General features: G+C 36.7%; 1 protein-coding gene across 3 annotated transcripts in view; it reads left to right on the forward strand.

The window, feature by feature from the left end:
* The window catches only part of DARS1 (aspartyl-tRNA synthetase 1), a 64,791-nt gene that overhangs the window by 24,531 nt on the left and 22,095 nt on the right, over positions 1–18,165 (forward strand). The window lies entirely within an intron of this gene.

Here is an 18,165-nt window from a genome sequence, read left to right on the forward strand (position 1 = left end):
AGGGCTATAAGCATATAGCATTCATACTACTTTTATATTTGAAGTTTCTTAAGTAATATGATAAAAGCGATTAAAGTGAGTCCCTGACATTGTTTATACCATGAAAGATAGCCCATGTAGTAGTTTGAGAACCATTGGTCTGTGCCATGTTGAGTTGTGGCTTAATTTTTTACCATGTATATTTTGAACTTATTCTTGGGGTTTTGGTGAAGACAAATGTGTTCACAAAGTAAATAATTTAAACCATTAACTTTTACAAAGCACCTATGGGCAGCTGGGTGTAATAGAGAGCCAGAGAGTGCAGAAACTTGGCTCCCCACTAACTAGCCACATGATTTCATAAATTGTTTTCTGTATGCTAGTCTTACTCCATTCTTTACAGCTCAGACCCTTCTTTAATAAACATCTTTATTTCCACTTGCCTGGGAAATATAAAAGTCTGAGACTGAGTGATAGTACTAATTCATTAAAATTGAAGTTACTCGACATATAAACCAAGTTGTACCTACCCCAGAATTGGAATACAGATTTTTATTATCAAAAGGTAGTTCGTTATTTTTAAAACTACCTAGGGCGCCTGGGTGGCGCAGTCGGTTAAGCGTCCGACTTCAGCCAGGTCACGATCTCGCGGTTCGTGAGTTTGAGCCCCGCGTCAGGCTCTGGGCTGATGGCTCGGAGCCTGAAGCCTGTTTCCGATTCTGTGTCTCCCTCTCTCTCTGCCCCTCCCCCGTTCATGCTCTGTTTCTCTCTGTCCCAAAAATAAATAAAAAACGTTGAAAAAAAAAATAAATTAAAAAAAATAAAACTACCTAGATAATTTATGCTTTGGGGGTGCTATTTTGAGTTAACTAGTAAATATATGGTTTCTCATGTTTGGGAATTTTGAATTCTTTGCCTCAGTGAATTGTATATTTAATTTACATCATTGATGCACTTTATGTTGGTGCATTACTTAAAGAACTAGTGTGTAGCTACTTTATATGTCCTTTTTTTTTTTTAACTAATCTTTTATTACACCTTTCCCAAGATTTAAAAATTATTAATTTGAATATGGGTAGTTATGTAGATCTTGTGGGGCACACTTCTCATTGAGTAATATAATAGTAAGATTCAACAAATTATTTCTGACAACAAAAAGCTAACAGATTTGTTGCCAGTTTTGCTATAAACCTTTCATATTCAGATTTTTAGGTTTGTTGATATTAGAATATGTAAATATGCAAAAAGAAAAGTTTAAAATAGTGGGTTTTTTCACCATTATTGATTTTGGGGGGAGAGGAGAAAGGAGTAATAGGAATAAGATGGGAATAGTTTTGAAAAATGAGCTGATAACTACCTAAAATTATAATTGTGATCATCACCTAGTGCTCACCAACTCCCAGGTTTATCCCTATTACTATTAAGTAACAATCAGCATATATTAAGATATAGGAATTCTTAACATATTTTAAGCCTTTAATATGACAGGCTGGTTTGGTAAAAGCACTTTTTTTTTCAAGTTTATTTATTTTGAGAGAGAGCACAAGCAGAGGAGGAGCAGAGAGAAGGAGGAGGAGCAGAGAGAAGGAGAAAGAGAGAGAACCCCAAGCAACCTCCCTGCTGTCAGCAGCAGAGCCCCATGCAGGGCTGGAACTCAAGAACCGTGAGATCATGACCTGAGCCAAAATCAAGAGTTGGATGCTTAGCCTACTAAGCCAACCAGGCGCCCTAGTAAAAGTACTTTGAGGGTGTTAAATATGTGGTCCCTAAAATAATGTGAAATAAAAGGCAAAAACCACTGTTCATACAAAGGTTATGCTGTTAACATTCCATCATTATCTTGGATATATTGAATAGATTGTATGAGTAATGATGAGAAGTATACTCTTCAGTTACCTCTGTTAACCGGTAGCATATATTTCTTAGATGAAAGGCCATGGAAGGAAGTCGCCACGCCCCCCCCCCCCCAGCCCTAATACACACTCCTAGACTTTCATTGCACGTGAAATATTATTTTTAATATTTAAGAAACAATCTGTAATTAAAATTCAGTATAGTGACTGTCCTTTCTTGCCAAGCTTTTCGGTGGCAATAGTGAATTTTTATTCTCATTGGGATGCAATACATCAGAGTCTGATGTACAGGGAAATAACAGCAATATTAATAGTATTCCTTATAATATAACAATAGCAGCAGTAATAGTTAACTATTACTATCTTCTGAGCTGCAAAATGCCATACTTGCACTTTGTCTCTTGATCCTCACAGCACCACTATGAGGTATAGACACTTTTTCTTTATGTCTGTTCATTTTTACAGTTGAGGAAATTGAAATTTAAAGTACCAGGTGTTTTGGCTAAGGTCTCTTGACTCTAGGGCTCACGCTCCTCCTATGTCTTCATGCTTCTCGGAGATAACCTAATGATACCAGTCTAAAGCTTAGAATAGCTCACTTAGAATACAACCTTAATACACTTAGAATACAACCTTAATGTCACTGAAATGTGTTGATGGCTGGGAAATGCTTTGTGTTTCAAAGCATTGCTTTTTCCCTCAACAGTATCTTCTCTATTTTTTTTTTAAGCTTATTTATTTTGAGAGAGAGAGTGTGTGTGGGAGAGGGGCAGAGAGACAGTGGGAGAGAAAGAATCCCAAGCCGACTCTGTGCTGTCAGTGCAGAGCCTGATGTGGGGCTCGAACTCACAAACTGTGAGATCATGACCTGAGCTGAAGTCGGATGCTTAACTGACTGAGCTACCCAGGTGCCCCTTAACAGTCTTTTCTAGAGTATGCAGTTTATTCTGGTATATTCTCAAGGAGTGGATACCTGTTAGGGTGCCTGGCTGGCTCATTTGGTTAAGCATTTGGCTCAGGTCATGATCTCACAATTGGGGAGTTCAAGCCCCACATCGGAATCTGCGCTGACAGTGCAGAGCCTGCTTGGTATTCTTTCTCCCTCTTTGTCTGCCCCTCCCCCACCCTCTCTTGCTCTCTCACATAAACTTAAAAAAAATTTTTTTTAATAAAAAATAAAAGAATAGATAACTATTTTGTTTCTTGAGGGTGACAGTGACTTTTAGATACTGCCCCTGAGTTATTGAAAACCAAAACTGGTGAAAAATAATAATTTTGGTTTTAAAAGTATAACTGAGTAATAAAAAAGTATTTTTATGTTGAGTCACAAGTTAATGCTAAAAATAGTTCCAAAGGAGCAATTAAATTTTTTTCTAGTCATCATTAATACTAATGAACTTGTCTCTTCTGCCATAAAGCAGTAGCTGCCTTCCTAACAAGTCACCCCATTGTTAAAAAGCATGTTATAAAAACAGTGCAGGGGAGGGTGGTAGTTAGAAACTAAAGAGTTTAATGTTTGCAAAGAATTATTTTTCTTGGATAATTTCAATATGAAAATATTTGATAGCTATAATTATAAACATGAAATCTAAAATCCACTAGGCATATTTAATAACTGCATCTACTTTTGCTTAATCGTTTGTCTTTTTTATCATCAGCACTGCCACACAGTGCATCTTACACATTCTTAGCATCTTACTCTCACTGTGAGAAGTAAAACAGTCACTCAACAAAGCAACTGTGTGGTCAGTGCAACTGATGTGGAAAATAAAACCGTAAATTCTGAATTTATTTTTTTTTAATTTTTTTTTATGTTTATTTCTGAGACAGACACAGAGCATGAGTGGGGGAGGGGCAGAGAGAGAGGGAGACACAGAACCAGAAGCAGGCTCCAGGCTCTGTGTTGTCTGCACAGAGCCCAACGCGGGGCTCAAACTCACAAACTGTGAGATCATGACCTGAGCCGAAGTCGGTCGCTCAACCGACTGAGCCACCCAGGCGCCCTGATAAATTCTGAATTTAAAATAAGAATTTATCCTTTACTGAGATTCTGAACACAGGAAGGAAATGGAAAAGTTTGGCTGGATAACTGATGCTATTCCTTGAGACACTGGGCTCTTTATTACACAGTTGTACGAACAAAAATCCTCTTGTAAAATTGCTCTGTTGTCAGCGGGTGGGAGATATTGGGACATTTGCATGTGGTTGTCCTTCAGGGTTAACTTTTTATAAAGATAGTGCTAATATTCAGTTCTGCTGTTCTGCTAATATAACAGATACTTTCCTAAAAATCACCATGCTTTGCAAAATTATGCAATAAAAACCTCAAGGTTTTGCGGAAAATGGGTTAATAGCACAAAGGTCAAAAACTTCATCAGTGACATAAAAAAAAGAACCTAATTTTTTTTAAATGTAGGTAGAATAGCTTGATACATGTCAAATAGTTGAGAAGTACATAAATAATACTATAATAAGTGTCACATTGTATTTTTTAATTGTAGTATAGTGGACACACAGATGTTGCATTAGTTTCAGGTATGCAGCATAGAAATTGGACACCTCTATGCTATGCTCACCACAGTGTAGCTATTGTCTGTCACCATGCAATGCTGTCACAATACCATTGACTTTATTCCCTGTGCTCTTTCATCCTTGTGACTTACTCATTCTGTAACTGGAAGCCTGTACCTCCCATTCTCCTTCACTTATTTTACCCATCCCTCCACCCTCTCCCCTCTAGCAGCCATCAGTGTGTTCTCTGTATTTATAGGTCTGATTTACTGTTTGTTCATTTGTTTTGGTTTTTAGATTTTGCATAGAAGAGAAGTCATATAGTATTTGATTTCTCTGACTTGTTATCAGCACTTTGTCTTACAAAAAATATACTGTTCTTTGTGGAAATGGGTGTCAGAGAGTTGCAGTTTATAAATCATTTTGAAGTGGTAGAAGGAAGGCTGTCTGAAACCTGAAGGCACATTATACCACCAAATGTGGCTTATAACATAGATGTTTGAGGTGTATGTGTTTTGAGTTCACCTGAGTACAGTTGTCCATACTGACCTTGTGTTTTCACTCATGAAATCTGACATAGGCAAGCACAGACTTCTCATTATGCTCAAATTGATACCTAATATATCAGTTGTGTTGGGATTAATTCACATTTCAAAACAAGTATTACAGCTAACATGATGGTACTCTTTAAAGTTTGAGATAACTATGTTTGCCCAGTGAATGGGTAAAAACATGGGTCTTATCTGTTTAATGGCTGCTGATGTGTGGGGTGAGGAAAAGAAAGAAGTGGAAAATTACTTCAGAGTTTCCAGTTTGAAACACTATGTGGAAATGACACCATCAATCTGGACTAAATTCCCAGGATGGGCTGGGACTAAACACGACCCACTCTCTGGAGCTGTGATGCGCTCACCTTCTCTGAGAGCACTTTGCCAGATAGAGTAGATACTGAATGGGGGTGGGGCTCTGTTTGCCATGAAGAAAAGGAGAGTGGGTTTGGATAGGCAGCTGGCAGTATCACCTAAGTTTGTCTTTGTTGAGTAAATTGGAGAGAAGTTCCAGCCTTTTGAGTTCATGAAGAGTCCAAAGACTGAAGGTTGTTTTACTCAAAGCCATTTTGTTTTTCTGGCTGACGGTATCCTGTCCCTCCCATTTTAAGTCAACTCATTCTAAATGTTTTTAGGTGTCCGTTTGGAATACGTTGGCCTTAAAATTCCTTTTCTTCCACTAGTTTATCATTGCTTTATTTCAAAAGCTCACTTCTGTGGCTGCTTGGATTTTGCCCCTTAGAACTTAATTTTAAACTCCAGTGGCCATTCTCTCTAACCATAATTTTCATCTTTTCACCTGTCCCATGTCTCTTAATCTTCTGTTGGACCTCATCAAGACTTCTGGTCATTTTACCAGTCCCCCTGTTTTCTCCTACTTCTTCTGTCCTCTTCTGATCTCATGCGAGCCATTTCCATTCCCAGAACTGCCCTCACTGCATCCTTATCCACTGTTCCCCCTTCTCTTTGTTTCTTTTGACCTGCCCCCCATAGATTGCTGATCCCATAATCTAACACAAAGGTTAAGGAGTAGATTGTGTATTTGTGGCACAACAGTTGATTTTTATTCCTCAGCTGGGCCTAGTGGAATGTATTCTACTTTATAATGAAAATAGAAGCTTGTAGGCTGCCTGTTTTCCTTGTTTTGTTGAACTCTTCAGTATCTTATTCCTCTTTATCCCTTGGTTTCTAAGTATAATGAAAAAAGAAAAATTTGGAGAACACTAGGAGTTTCATTGCTTAATATATTGTCAGCCTTGTATTATGCTTAAAAACAGCACATGGACAGCAACAAATAAATTCTGATGGACTCTTACATAAATAAAGCAAAAATCCTTACTTTACTAATGCATTCACTTTAGAAAGGTAGCAGCTTAGTTAGTGAGTCAGCCAACCACCCATTCTGCTAAAATCTTTGGTTTGGAAAATAGCATGCTTAGAAATACGGCCATAAGATAAAAGCCATTTCTAATCCTTGGTTAATTTTCATACTGTCTTAGATCAGATCTTATATGTGAAATGCTCGCAATTATCTTTAGTACTAGAGGAGTGCCTAAGGACTGTTTATTTATTCTCAAGGTGTTTCCATTTTGAATAGTGTGCTACCCTGAGAGACTGGACATTTAAAACATGTGAACTCCTACACAACAAAGTGGCAGAAATAATGGTATTTATATGTTAATTCCATGAGGCCCTACATTTAACTCTATTCCCTCTGGCCATATACCAGGTGGAAAAAAGCAAGGAGTCCACTATTAAAAATATCAAATCAGATAGTTCCAGCTGGGGTTTCCCAGTCATTTAAAAGGCAAAATATGAGGTCACTTTTAATATCTTAAGTAGGTAACTATCTTAGCATTTACTTTAGATATTAAATCTGAAGTGCTTATCTTTCCCTTACTAACTAGATTATCCCACTAGCAGTTTTTAGCTTTTGAATATATTCCTTAAGAGCAACATTGGCACTTAATATGAGGTCAGTTGCTTTCCCCACTTATCTTTTCTTAGGAATATCCAATTCATCAATATACTAATCTGAAAAGTTGACTCACTAATTGGATTTAAGTGCCACAGGACTCCACAGCACATTATTTTAATCAATTTGTTGGAAGGATCAATTTTCTCATGGTTGAATGCATATAAAAATGAAGCAACTAAATGAGCTACATAGGAAGGTTGGCACATCTTATTCCCTAGAGATCTTTAAGAAGAGGTTCTTAATTGTGTATCCAAAATGGTTTGTGTTCCTTAAATGAATTTGTCTGGAGCAGGAAGATGGGATACCTATCCAGGCCTGTGTTTGTGGATCTCCATCTTAGGTTGACATTACTCTTCTAACCTTAGTATTAGTAGCTGGTGTTTAAGTTGAAGCAAGAAGTCATCCCTTTTTTTCTTAAAAGATTATATTTTATTTAGTACCATCTTAAAGTAATGAACAGAGTAGTCTTGTATTAGTTATGGTTGAGTTTTATAAAGACAAAATGTTTGTAAAGGTTGCCCTAGAGGCCTTTTTGTATTGACTGCTATTAAGTACTACAGTGAATGTAAAACAGTGTTTAAAGTTTCAAGCTGAAGGTATAGTAACTCCTGTAAAGGGCTATGGTTATTTTGAATGGCAGGGTTAAAGTTAAAAATTGAATTTTGGTATTTGTGCTTATATAAAACCCCTCTTCCCACCCAGCCTAGAGATATTTGGATTCTGAAAAAAAGGCTTTTTCAGACCACTAGTTGTACATATAGGTGTTTTATTTTCTTTTTCTTCATATTAGTCATTGTGGTTAAGTGATTTATTCGTAGCTGGTGAGTCACAAGTGTGTTTTTCATTCTGTGAGTCACCTCACTGCATACAAGTTTGTGCATTTTCTTTCCTTTCTAGATCTTTCATCTAAAAATAGGTATTTTATTTAGTTGGTAAGTTGAAATTTCAGTTTGTTACATTAGCTTTTGTAACTGTAAAATATCAAATAATGTTCAGAGGAAATCTCACTGGTTTAGAAAACTTATTTAGTACCTCCTCTGGTCCAGGCACCCTACTGGGCTTGGGTATACAATGGCACATTATCACATAAGGAACTTAATTTGGGGAGATGGCAAAAATAGATTAACAACTGCATACAGAGACATGCTATAGGTGGAAGTTTGTGAATATATCATGTATAGTTGAGGCCCAGAGAGAGGTGGGCATGTGAGTACTCCTTGAGCATCATATAGATAAGTTGGTGGAGGTAGGCTAGGTCATTACACTGCTGTAGATTGCAACTCTATGTTTGTTTATTTTTGGAGAGAGAGAGAGAGCATACGTGGGGTAGGGTCAGAGGAAGAGGGAGAGAGAGAGAATCTTAAGCAGGCTCCACACCCAGAACATAGTCCAACATGGGGCTCAGTTTCACAACCATGAGATTATGACCTGAGCCGAAACCAAGAGTTGGATGCTTACCAACTGAGCCACCCAGGCGCCCCTGATTGCAACTCTTTGAAAAACTGCATATAGATGGTTTATACTTCTTTGTTGGATTGAGATACTTAACTATTGAAGGAGAAACAGAACTTTTACATTTGTTTTTGTCCAGTTCAACGTTTGTTTTGAAAACTTTAATGAAGTGCTTTAAAATTAAAGTAGGTCTAAAATCAAAAATTCTCAGTTTATAGGATTAATTTCTAAGTTAAATATAATTTTAAGTAATAACATCATATTGTTTTATACAAAGATTCTGATGAACCTCTATTGAGGCTGGCAATAATAGCAGGACATTAAGATGCATCAGTGTTACAAGTAGACAGTACAATTCTTGGGCAATATGAAAACTATTTGTGAAGGGCCTGTTATTTCCAGTTGACTTCACATAAACTATAAAGGAATCTGGCAGCTCGTGAGCTTCTACAAATGAGAATGTATTATTTCAGAGTGAGCTGATGATGTATTCGGAGTATTTAGAATTTGGTGTAATTCGTTGAGTCTGTAACAGAACAGAATACTCTAGTGCAGTAATCAGTACATGATCTTACTGTTGTGTGATCTTAGGCTACTTACTTGACCTCTCACAGAGTCTAATAAGTTTTCTCAACTATAAAACGGTGGTAATGCCTATCTTGTAGACCTTTGGGAAGTTTAAGTGAAGTGGTATATGTGTAAAGCACTTCACACAGGAACTGGAACATAAAAGGAAATTGGTCAGTAATGTGGGAATAATAATACTTTAGGTGTTTATATATATATAAATCAGTTTTGTTTGAGCTGTAAAAATGAAACTCTTCTTCAGCATTAAAAAAAATACAGAGGAAAGTGAGCAAAACTACCATAGAAGGACAACACAAAATTTATGAAGCATTGCATATTTTTTGCAAAGGAGAAAAAATTTGGAGGTGTATAGACCAAGTAGTAAACCATGATTATAAGAAGAAGAGGTTGGGTATATGATGGGAAAGTTAAACTTAATTTTAATGATTATTTAACATTTGAATTTGTAACAATAAATAAGTATATTCTTTTATAATAAAAAAGTTTTTGAAGCAATGTATAAAAAAGCGTTTCAAAAATAACTTTAAAACATAAAGCAAACCCTGCCATTTCCCATCCTTCACTGGTAAGGGGCAGTTGGTGAGTGTGAATTAGAGGTGATTCTTCTTTGTTCTTCCAAGACAACTTGCTGGAGTCAGCACCTCACACTGGGACCCAGCAACAGGAGGTACACAAAGTACTTCTTTCCCAGATCTATTTCTCTACAGTTGAAATACACGATGGTGATCTGTTTAACTAAAGTCATGTGCTGTTAAATACTTTTTCACCTGTGGACTGTACAGAAATGAAACTTTCACTGATGGACAGTAAATCACCTACCCAACAGCCTTTCTCAATGTTTATGATTCTTGTTCTCTTATCTCAGTGGTCTTCACAGTATGATTTGCTCAAGATTATCCATTGAGAGAAAGAAAATAATTAAGCTGCTATTTATTTCCCTTCCTTCCTTCCTTCTATTATCTAAAAAGTAAGAAAGAATTTGAGTTTTTCTAATAGTTCATTTATAGATAAACCCTGGGCCTGTCACTTGGATAGCATCTCAGAAGGTCACATGTCGCATATAGTATGTGAGGTCCCTGAAGCAAGACTGCAGGATTCCAATAACAAAAAGGAGCTAACACTGGTACCCTAACTCTGGTTCACTTTGGCGTATTGTAACCAATTGCAGTTTATTGTGCTTCATTTTGGTTTGGGGGCATTATGTTTATTTATTTATATGTATTAAAATGATAGACTGACTCCCAGAAAAAGGACAGGTGGCTTAAAAAACATTCAACCAAGGAGACCACAGATTGAGGATAAAATTTAAACATAAGCACAAATGAGAAAATGTTAACGCTAACACATGTACTCTTAGAGTGAGATCCTTGTATCAGCTGCATTCTGCAGTTTGTTTTTTTTTTTAATGATAATCTAATCATATTGGACAAGATGTCCGTGCTCCAAAATTAGGAATTATTGGGAAGACTGTGTAAAGTATGGATCTGCATTCACTGTAGCTAATTATGAGGCTTACCCTGAATTTATGTTTGTATAAGTATAATAACCTACATTTAGGATTACATGTGTATAATTTTAAGATAGATAAAATATATATATATGGGGTATGTACCCTTAGATTTTTTTTATTGATAGAGGACATCAAATTACCAAAAATGTTTGGAGACAGCCACTTAACCAATAGTTGATATATTAATTGTATCTGTCTGTATTAATCCTATATGTAAGGTTAATCTCTATCTGTATTAACCCCATAGTTGATACATTACGCTCTCCTTTTTGAAACATGTTATTCCTTGCATCTCTAATGCCACTCTCTTTTATTTACTTACTATTATTATTATTTTGTCTCCTTATTTCCCCCATCCAGAGTTCTATCATGATCTTTGGCATTTCTGACAGGTAGTAAACAATAGGTATAAATGAGATTGCCACCCCCCCCAAAAAAAAAAAACAACTTATGTGACAAAACCAAGAAGTAATTCCAGATAAGTTGTTTTAAGATTGTTGTAGGCAGTGCTGTTTTTGAGATGTGTTTATAGTCCCTACAACCTTTCCCTGAACAGTCACTTTGAAGAAGAATTCAGTATTCACTTGAATGGGAGCACTTGGGTGGCTCAGTCAGTTAAGCGTCCGACTTTGGCTCAGGTCATAGTCTCACGGTTTGTGGATTTGAGCCCTGCGTCCGGCTCTGTGCTGACAGCTCAGAGCCTGGAGCCTGCTTCAAATTCTGTGTCTCCCTCTCTGTCTGTCCCTCCCCCACTTGCACTCTGTCTCTCTCTCAAAAATTAACATTTAAAAACAAATTTTTTTAATATTCACTTGAATGGATAAATTCTGCTGTGTTTGATATTAAATCAACCCTAATATTTCATAGTCAAATTTTGTATATCTTCCTTTAAATTTCTTTTTTTTTTTTTTTAAGTTTATTTATTTTGAGAGAATGAGAGCACAAGTAGGGGAGGGGCAGAGAGAGGAGGAGAGAGAGAATCCCAAGCAGGCTCCATGCCATCAGTGAGGAGCCCAACACAGGGCTTGATCTCAACAAACCACGAGATCATGACCTGAGCCAAAATCAAGAGTCAGACGCTCAATCAACCAAACTATCCAGGTGCCCCTTAAATCCCTTTACAATGCATACTACACAGTGGAGATTTGCAGTGTGTATGTGATAAATACAAATAAACTTTCACTTACTTCAGAGCTCTTTTTTAGGATCAGATGAGAGCTTTGAACTCAAGCATTTTTTTTTAATTTTTTTTTTTTAAGTTTATTTATTTTTGACAGAGACAGACTGTAAGCATGAGCTGGGGAAGGCAGAGAGAGAGGGAGACACAGAATCTGAATTCTATGAGGCTCCAGGCTCCAACCTGTGTCAGCACAGAGCCTGACACGGGGCTTGAACTCACAAACTGTGAGATCATGACCTGGGCCAAAGTCGGACGCTTAACTGACTGAGCCACCCAAGCGCCCCTCAAGCATATTTTTTAATTTTATAAGTTTTTAAACTTCAGATTGTATTATTAGTCAGCTGTTGGAAAAAAAACTCCTATGTAACAAACCACCTTAAACTTTGTAGCATGATATCACTACCTAAAACCATCTACATATTCTGTGCAATCCCTGTCAAAATCTCAATGACATTGTTTGCAGAAATAGAAAAATTCATCTTAAAATTCATGTGGAATCTCAGAGGGCCCAGAATAGCCAAAACAGTTTTGAAAAGGAACAAATTTTGAGGACTTACATTTCCTGATTTTAAAACTTACTACAAAACTATAGTAATCAAAAGTTTGTAGTACTAACATAAGGCTAGACACATAACCCAATGGTATAGAAGAGAGACCCCATAAATCAACCGTGGTATATATGGCCCATTGATTTTCATCAAGTATACCAAGACTTCTTAATGGGAAAGAGACCATCTTTTCAACAAATGGTGCTGAGAAAACTGGATATCCATATGCCAAACTGGATATATACTGTACACCAGAAATAAAAATAATTCAAAATGGATCAACTGCCTAAATACAAGAGCTGAAACTAGAAAACTCTTAGGAGAAAACATAGGCCAAAAATCTGTATGACATTGGATTTAGCAGTGATTTCTTAGGTATAACACCAAAAGCAGAGGTAACAAAAAAGCTAGATTAATTGGACATCATCAGAATTAAAACATTTTGTGCATCCAAGGGCACTGTCAAGAGAGTGAAAAGATAACCCACAGAATGGGAAAAAATATTTGTAAATCATATATCTAATAAAGAATTAATATCCAGAATATATAAAAACTCCAATAACTTATAACAACAGCTCAGTTCCAAAATGGACAAAAGACTTGAATAGACATTTCTCTAAAGAAGATATACATATGGCCAATAAGCACATGAAAAGATGCCCAGTATCACTAGTCATCAGGGAAATGCAAACCAAAACCACAATGATATCACTTCATACCCATTGAGAAGACTGTTATAAAAAAAAAAAAAAGAAAAGAAAAGAAAAATAATGAGTGTTGGTGAGGATGTAGAGAAATTGGAACCCTCATGCGTTGCTGGTGGAAGTGTAAAATGGCACTGCTGCTGTGGAAACTATGGTGGTTCCTCAAAAAGTTAAACATAAAATTATCATATGATCCAGCAATTCCACTTCTAGACAGATACCCAAAAGAATTGAAAGCAAGGCCTCAAACAGATACTTGTATGCTATTATTCATAACAACATTATTCACAATAACCCAAATGGAAAACAACCTAAATGTCCATCAGCACAGGAATGTATGAATAAAATGTTTTATGTACATATAATGAAATTTTATTCAGCCTTAAAGAATGAAGTTCTGATACAAGCTATAACATAGATGAACCTTGAAAACACTGTGCTGGGTGGAATAAGTCAGACACAAAAGGACAGATATCATGGTTCCACATACCTGAGGTACCTAGAGTAGTTAAGTTCATACAGACAGAAAGTAGAATAGAGGTTACCAGTAGCTATGCTTGGGGGGAGGGGTGGAGTAAATGGGGAGTTAATTGTTTAAATGAGTACAGAGTTATATGATGATAACAAAGTTCTAGAAATGGATAGTGGTGGTGGTGCCACTGAATTAAACACCTAACAGTGGTTACAATGGTAAGTTTTATGTACTGTATGCTTTACCAACAGTAAAAAAATTTTTAGGGGCACCTGGGTGGCTCAGTCAGTTGAGTGTCCAACTCTGACTCAGGTCATGATCTCGTGGTTCACAAGTTCAAGCCCCGCTTGGGGCTCTCTGCTGTCAGTGCAGAGCCGTCTTTGGATCCTCTGCACCCCCTCCGGCCCCTCCCCCACTTGCATGCTCTCACTCTCTCCCTGTCTCTCAAAATAAACATTAAAAAAAAAACTTTTTTAAAAACTCGGCAGCATACAACAATAAACCTTGATTTCTTGCTCTTATATTTGAGCTAAAGCTCAGCTCATCTAGGCTTGTTTTGAAGCTGTGGTTTGTGTCCTGGTCTGCTCCTTGTGTTTCTCAGTTTCCTTTTAGGAATGATCTTTAGGGATGATCTTATGGAGAAAAGCAGGAATGCTAAAGGGCAAGTTCAGCCGCACAAGTGCATTTCAAACCTTTACCGGCATCATATCTACTGACATATAAACCAACTCATATGGCCAAACCCAAAGCCACAAGACAAAGAAGTACTTTCTGTATACTTTGAAGCCATGGCAAAGGTGTGGATGAATACTTACCATAGGGGAGCAAAGACTTAAGAGTAAGAATTCAGTGCACTACAGAGATAAGCTAAGAACTTTAAAAATGTTTTGGCAACATTGAAGAGTAAGGCATTACTCATTAGTACATTATTTTAGACTATGAAGCTTACCTCCTTCAAGTACTGAAACTGTTCTAACAATTTTTTAACAGAATCTTTGAAGTCTTTTTTACACATTCTTCCTTTTTAAGGTTTGGGGGAGGGAGGGGCAGAGAGAGAGAGGGAGAGAGAACCCCAGGGAGAGAGAATCTGTCAGTACAGAGCCCGACATGGGGCTCAATCTCATGAACTGTGAGATCATCACCTGAGCTGAAATCAAGAGTCGGACCTTTAACTGACTGAGCTACCCAGGCACCCCCAGTTTTTAGTTTTTTTAATGACAGGGCCATTACTATGAGCATCTATTTTAGTTTGTTGCTTTTTAGATAATATAGTTATGAAAATTGATACTCAAGATAACAACTACAGATAATAAAAGTGCCCCTGAGGTTATTGGTGAGGCCCTAAGTAGTAAACTATATGGCAGTCGTGGTAGAAAGATGGGATTTTATTCCTTCAGATACCTGAGTACTGTTTGTTTTTCTCCGAAGTTGCATGTTTTATAATTGAGTTATTCATACATTGTATCATTTGTTTAAAAAAAAACTTGAGGGGCGCCTGGGTGGCTCAGTTGGTTAAGCGTCCGACTTCGGCTCAGGTCATGATCTCACGGTCCGTGAGTTCGAACCCCGCGTTGGGCTCTGTGCTGACAGCTCAGAGCCTGGAGCCTGTTTCGGATTCTGTGTCTCCCTCTCTCTCTGACCCTCTCCCATTCATGCTCTGTCTCTCTCTGTCTCAAAAATAAATAAACGTTAAAAAAAAAAGTTTTAAAAAAAATAAAATAAAATAAAAAATAACTTGATAGCCAATCAAAATATTTTTATAAAATACTTGATATAAAGAATGATGCTCTTTAAAATTTTATTTTCTAAAAACAATTTAAGTTAGAAGTAAACTATTAAGGGTGCCTGGGTGGCTCAGTCGGTTGAGCGTCCGACTTCGGCTCAGGTCATGATCTCACGGTTTGTGAGTTTGAGCCCCGCGTTGGGCTCTGTGCGGACAGCGTGGAGCCTGGAGCCTGCTTCAGATTCTGTCTCTGTCTCTCTGCCCCTCCCCTACTCGCTCTCTGTCTCTCTCTCAAATATAAAAAATAAAACATTAAAAAAAAATTTTTTTTAAAAAAAGAAGTAAACTATTAAATTGATTGTTGGCAGTTTCTAGTGGATAACATGAACAGGATAGCCTTATTAGGGTATTTTTAATATCAAGGCTATAACTAATTTAACTTATTTGTAGAGTGACTATAAGCAGGGTCAGAAGGGTAGTTGGAAAATGGAAGAGGTGCAGAACACAGCACAGTAGTAATGTGTGTTGGGAGGTGGTGATAATAATAAAAATAGCTGACTTAGCTCTTCGAAAGATGTGTTTAATTTACTTCATCCATTTCTTCTACAATCAAATAGTTCCCAGGAGTTCCTCTGCTTTCCACCGTGGATTTTTTTCCTGCCATATCCTCTAAAAACCCAAGGCTTTTAGTTGTCTGTTAGACATACTCCTCTTTCAAAATAAGATACAGTGGTATATTAGTTTCAAAATGTAAAGTTGAAACCTTAATAGGGTCTCTATATGACAGCAAACTATACTGTATATACTATAAAGTATTAAGCCATCTTAACATACAATATCAGTTAAAATCATATAAATTAGACTTTTTCTAAAAGTAGAATATCCTCCTTCTACTAGCAGTAGCTTATTCAAAGATTCCTATCCCTCTTCCATTGACTCTAGTTATATACATACATACACGTAAAACCCTCTATAACCCTTTATTAATGCTGACTAGAAAGTTCTGGTCTGATTGTTCTCTACAAATTTGACTCTTTGTTTTGTTTTAATGTATTTTACACTGAGTTCATTCGTGTCTACAAATAAATAAGGTTAGATGGATATAGATATGGATGTAGCTGTAGTAGGGCTAAATTATCCAAGGTTTTAAAAAATCATGGAATGGTGTTAATAGTATCAAAAGAGTAATAATAAAGAGTATTTAAAGAGCATCTGTTAACAGCATATAGCTGCTAGGTATAATAAGAAAATACTGAGATTGGAAAGGCAAAAAAAAAATTATAAGCATCCTCTGTATCTGGTTAATTCTACCTTCTTTCTGATTGGTTCAGTAGACTAATTTGTGATAGAAGTTTATCTTTGGCCCTAGTTTAAGAATTAAGTTAGGTTTTCAGAAGTCCTTTTTGTGAGTTGTTTGGTACTAGAAATGATGCTTAAAATGGTGGTTATTTTTTTCTCTAGCTCTTCAAGTATTTTATCATATAATATTGCTGAATTAAATAAAGTACTAAAGGTAGACTTAGACTTAGTTACAAGTCTCAGGTCCTGGATAGAAGAAGCCATCTGGTACCTTTGAGAGAGAAAGAAAATTTTGTTTTCTTTAATTGGACCATTAGGTAGGGCAGAGTGTCTGATCACACCCCAGCTTTTTTTCTGAAAGGATATTAGCTTAGTGCTCAATCTTGAGAGTAGTTTAACTTGAGTAAGCTTGAAGAAGATTTTCTGACTAAGGAGTCAAGGGGATGACCCAAAAGGGCCAGGATCATAACAGGAATGTGGCAGAGTGGAGCTCTAGTTGGGGCTGGACAGGTTACTCAATGAAGCACAATGTGATCAGTAACGAAAAGCCTTCCTCATGGAGACGTGTAAGATAAGCAACAGAATTCTCACGAAGCCTGTATCAAGTTTACTCATGCAAACAGAAGTGACTGGTAGGTGGAAATCACACTGAAGGAAGATTCAGTGACCCTAGATTGCCAGTGTTAGAAAACCCTTTAACAGTATGCCACAATAAATTCTGAGTTTCTTCAATGCACAAGATTTTAGCTAGTATTAGGTACTAGTTCTAGTGCAGGAGACTTAAGAGAGTGCAATAAATATGTATGCTGTTGGTTTGTTTTTTTAAAGTTGGTATCAGACACAATAGGATTCTAAGCAGTATGGTAAAGTGAAAAAAGGAAAATTTTTCTTCCTTTCTTCACCACTTTGCTCCTATTATCCTCATTTTGATCCCTTCCAACCCTGAGCAAACGTTCATTGAAACGGATTGTGGTGTTCTCGTGGGTAAAATAAGGATTGTTGGATTTCTGGAATCTTGTCAAATGGCACTACAACTACTAAGGACCCAATTCCTTATCAGAATAAATAGAGTTTTCTTGTGAAAGTTAAATCTTGTCTTTTTTTTTTTTTTCTTTCTCTCTCTCTTTTTTTTTTTTTTCTTTTGTTTTGTTTAGATTCTTGTAATTTGTTCTGCAGGATTCTAGGTTGGAACTTGAGCCATGAAAGGTTAATATAAAAGGTAACTGGGGCTTATGACATAGCAGATAAACAGTTGAGTCCAGAACAGATTTTCCTGATACATGTTTGCCCTTTGTATTATGCCAGCTATGTCAGGAACTCCACTCTCTCCCAGTTATCTAGCATTTTTCTTCCTTCCTTCTCTTTTCACCTTACTTCAGCAGCTCCAGTTACCCCCCCAAAGAGTTTTAATTGGTAGTTTTACATTGATAGTTTTGGCCAGTTGAGCCACCATGATGTTCTCCACATCACTCTCCAAGAACTGAAAGTTAAATCTTAATCCTTTTCCACAAATATATTATGATACATTCTGTCAGCACAATAATACACACAAAAGTAAAACTGGTACATTTTGTACAGGAACCACCATTTGGGATTATACCCTTTCTCCCTTTGTTATTACTAGAGATCAAAAAATAATCAGTTGGTGAGTTCAATAATCTACCTCATCTATTTTATATTTCAGAATTTGAGTGTCTTATGTTCAGAATTCAAGTTTGTTATAAAATTAAACTGCATAGGAGACCCATTTAATGTATATTGAGCTTCATATAGACATCCTTAAATGGGATTGCACAATCCTATAGGCTGTCTGCCATAAT

This window comes from Neofelis nebulosa, chromosome 2 (genome assembly GCF_028018385.1).
Source record: "Neofelis nebulosa isolate mNeoNeb1 chromosome 2, mNeoNeb1.pri, whole genome shotgun sequence".
Taxonomy (NCBI): domain Eukaryota; kingdom Metazoa; phylum Chordata; class Mammalia; order Carnivora; family Felidae; genus Neofelis; species Neofelis nebulosa.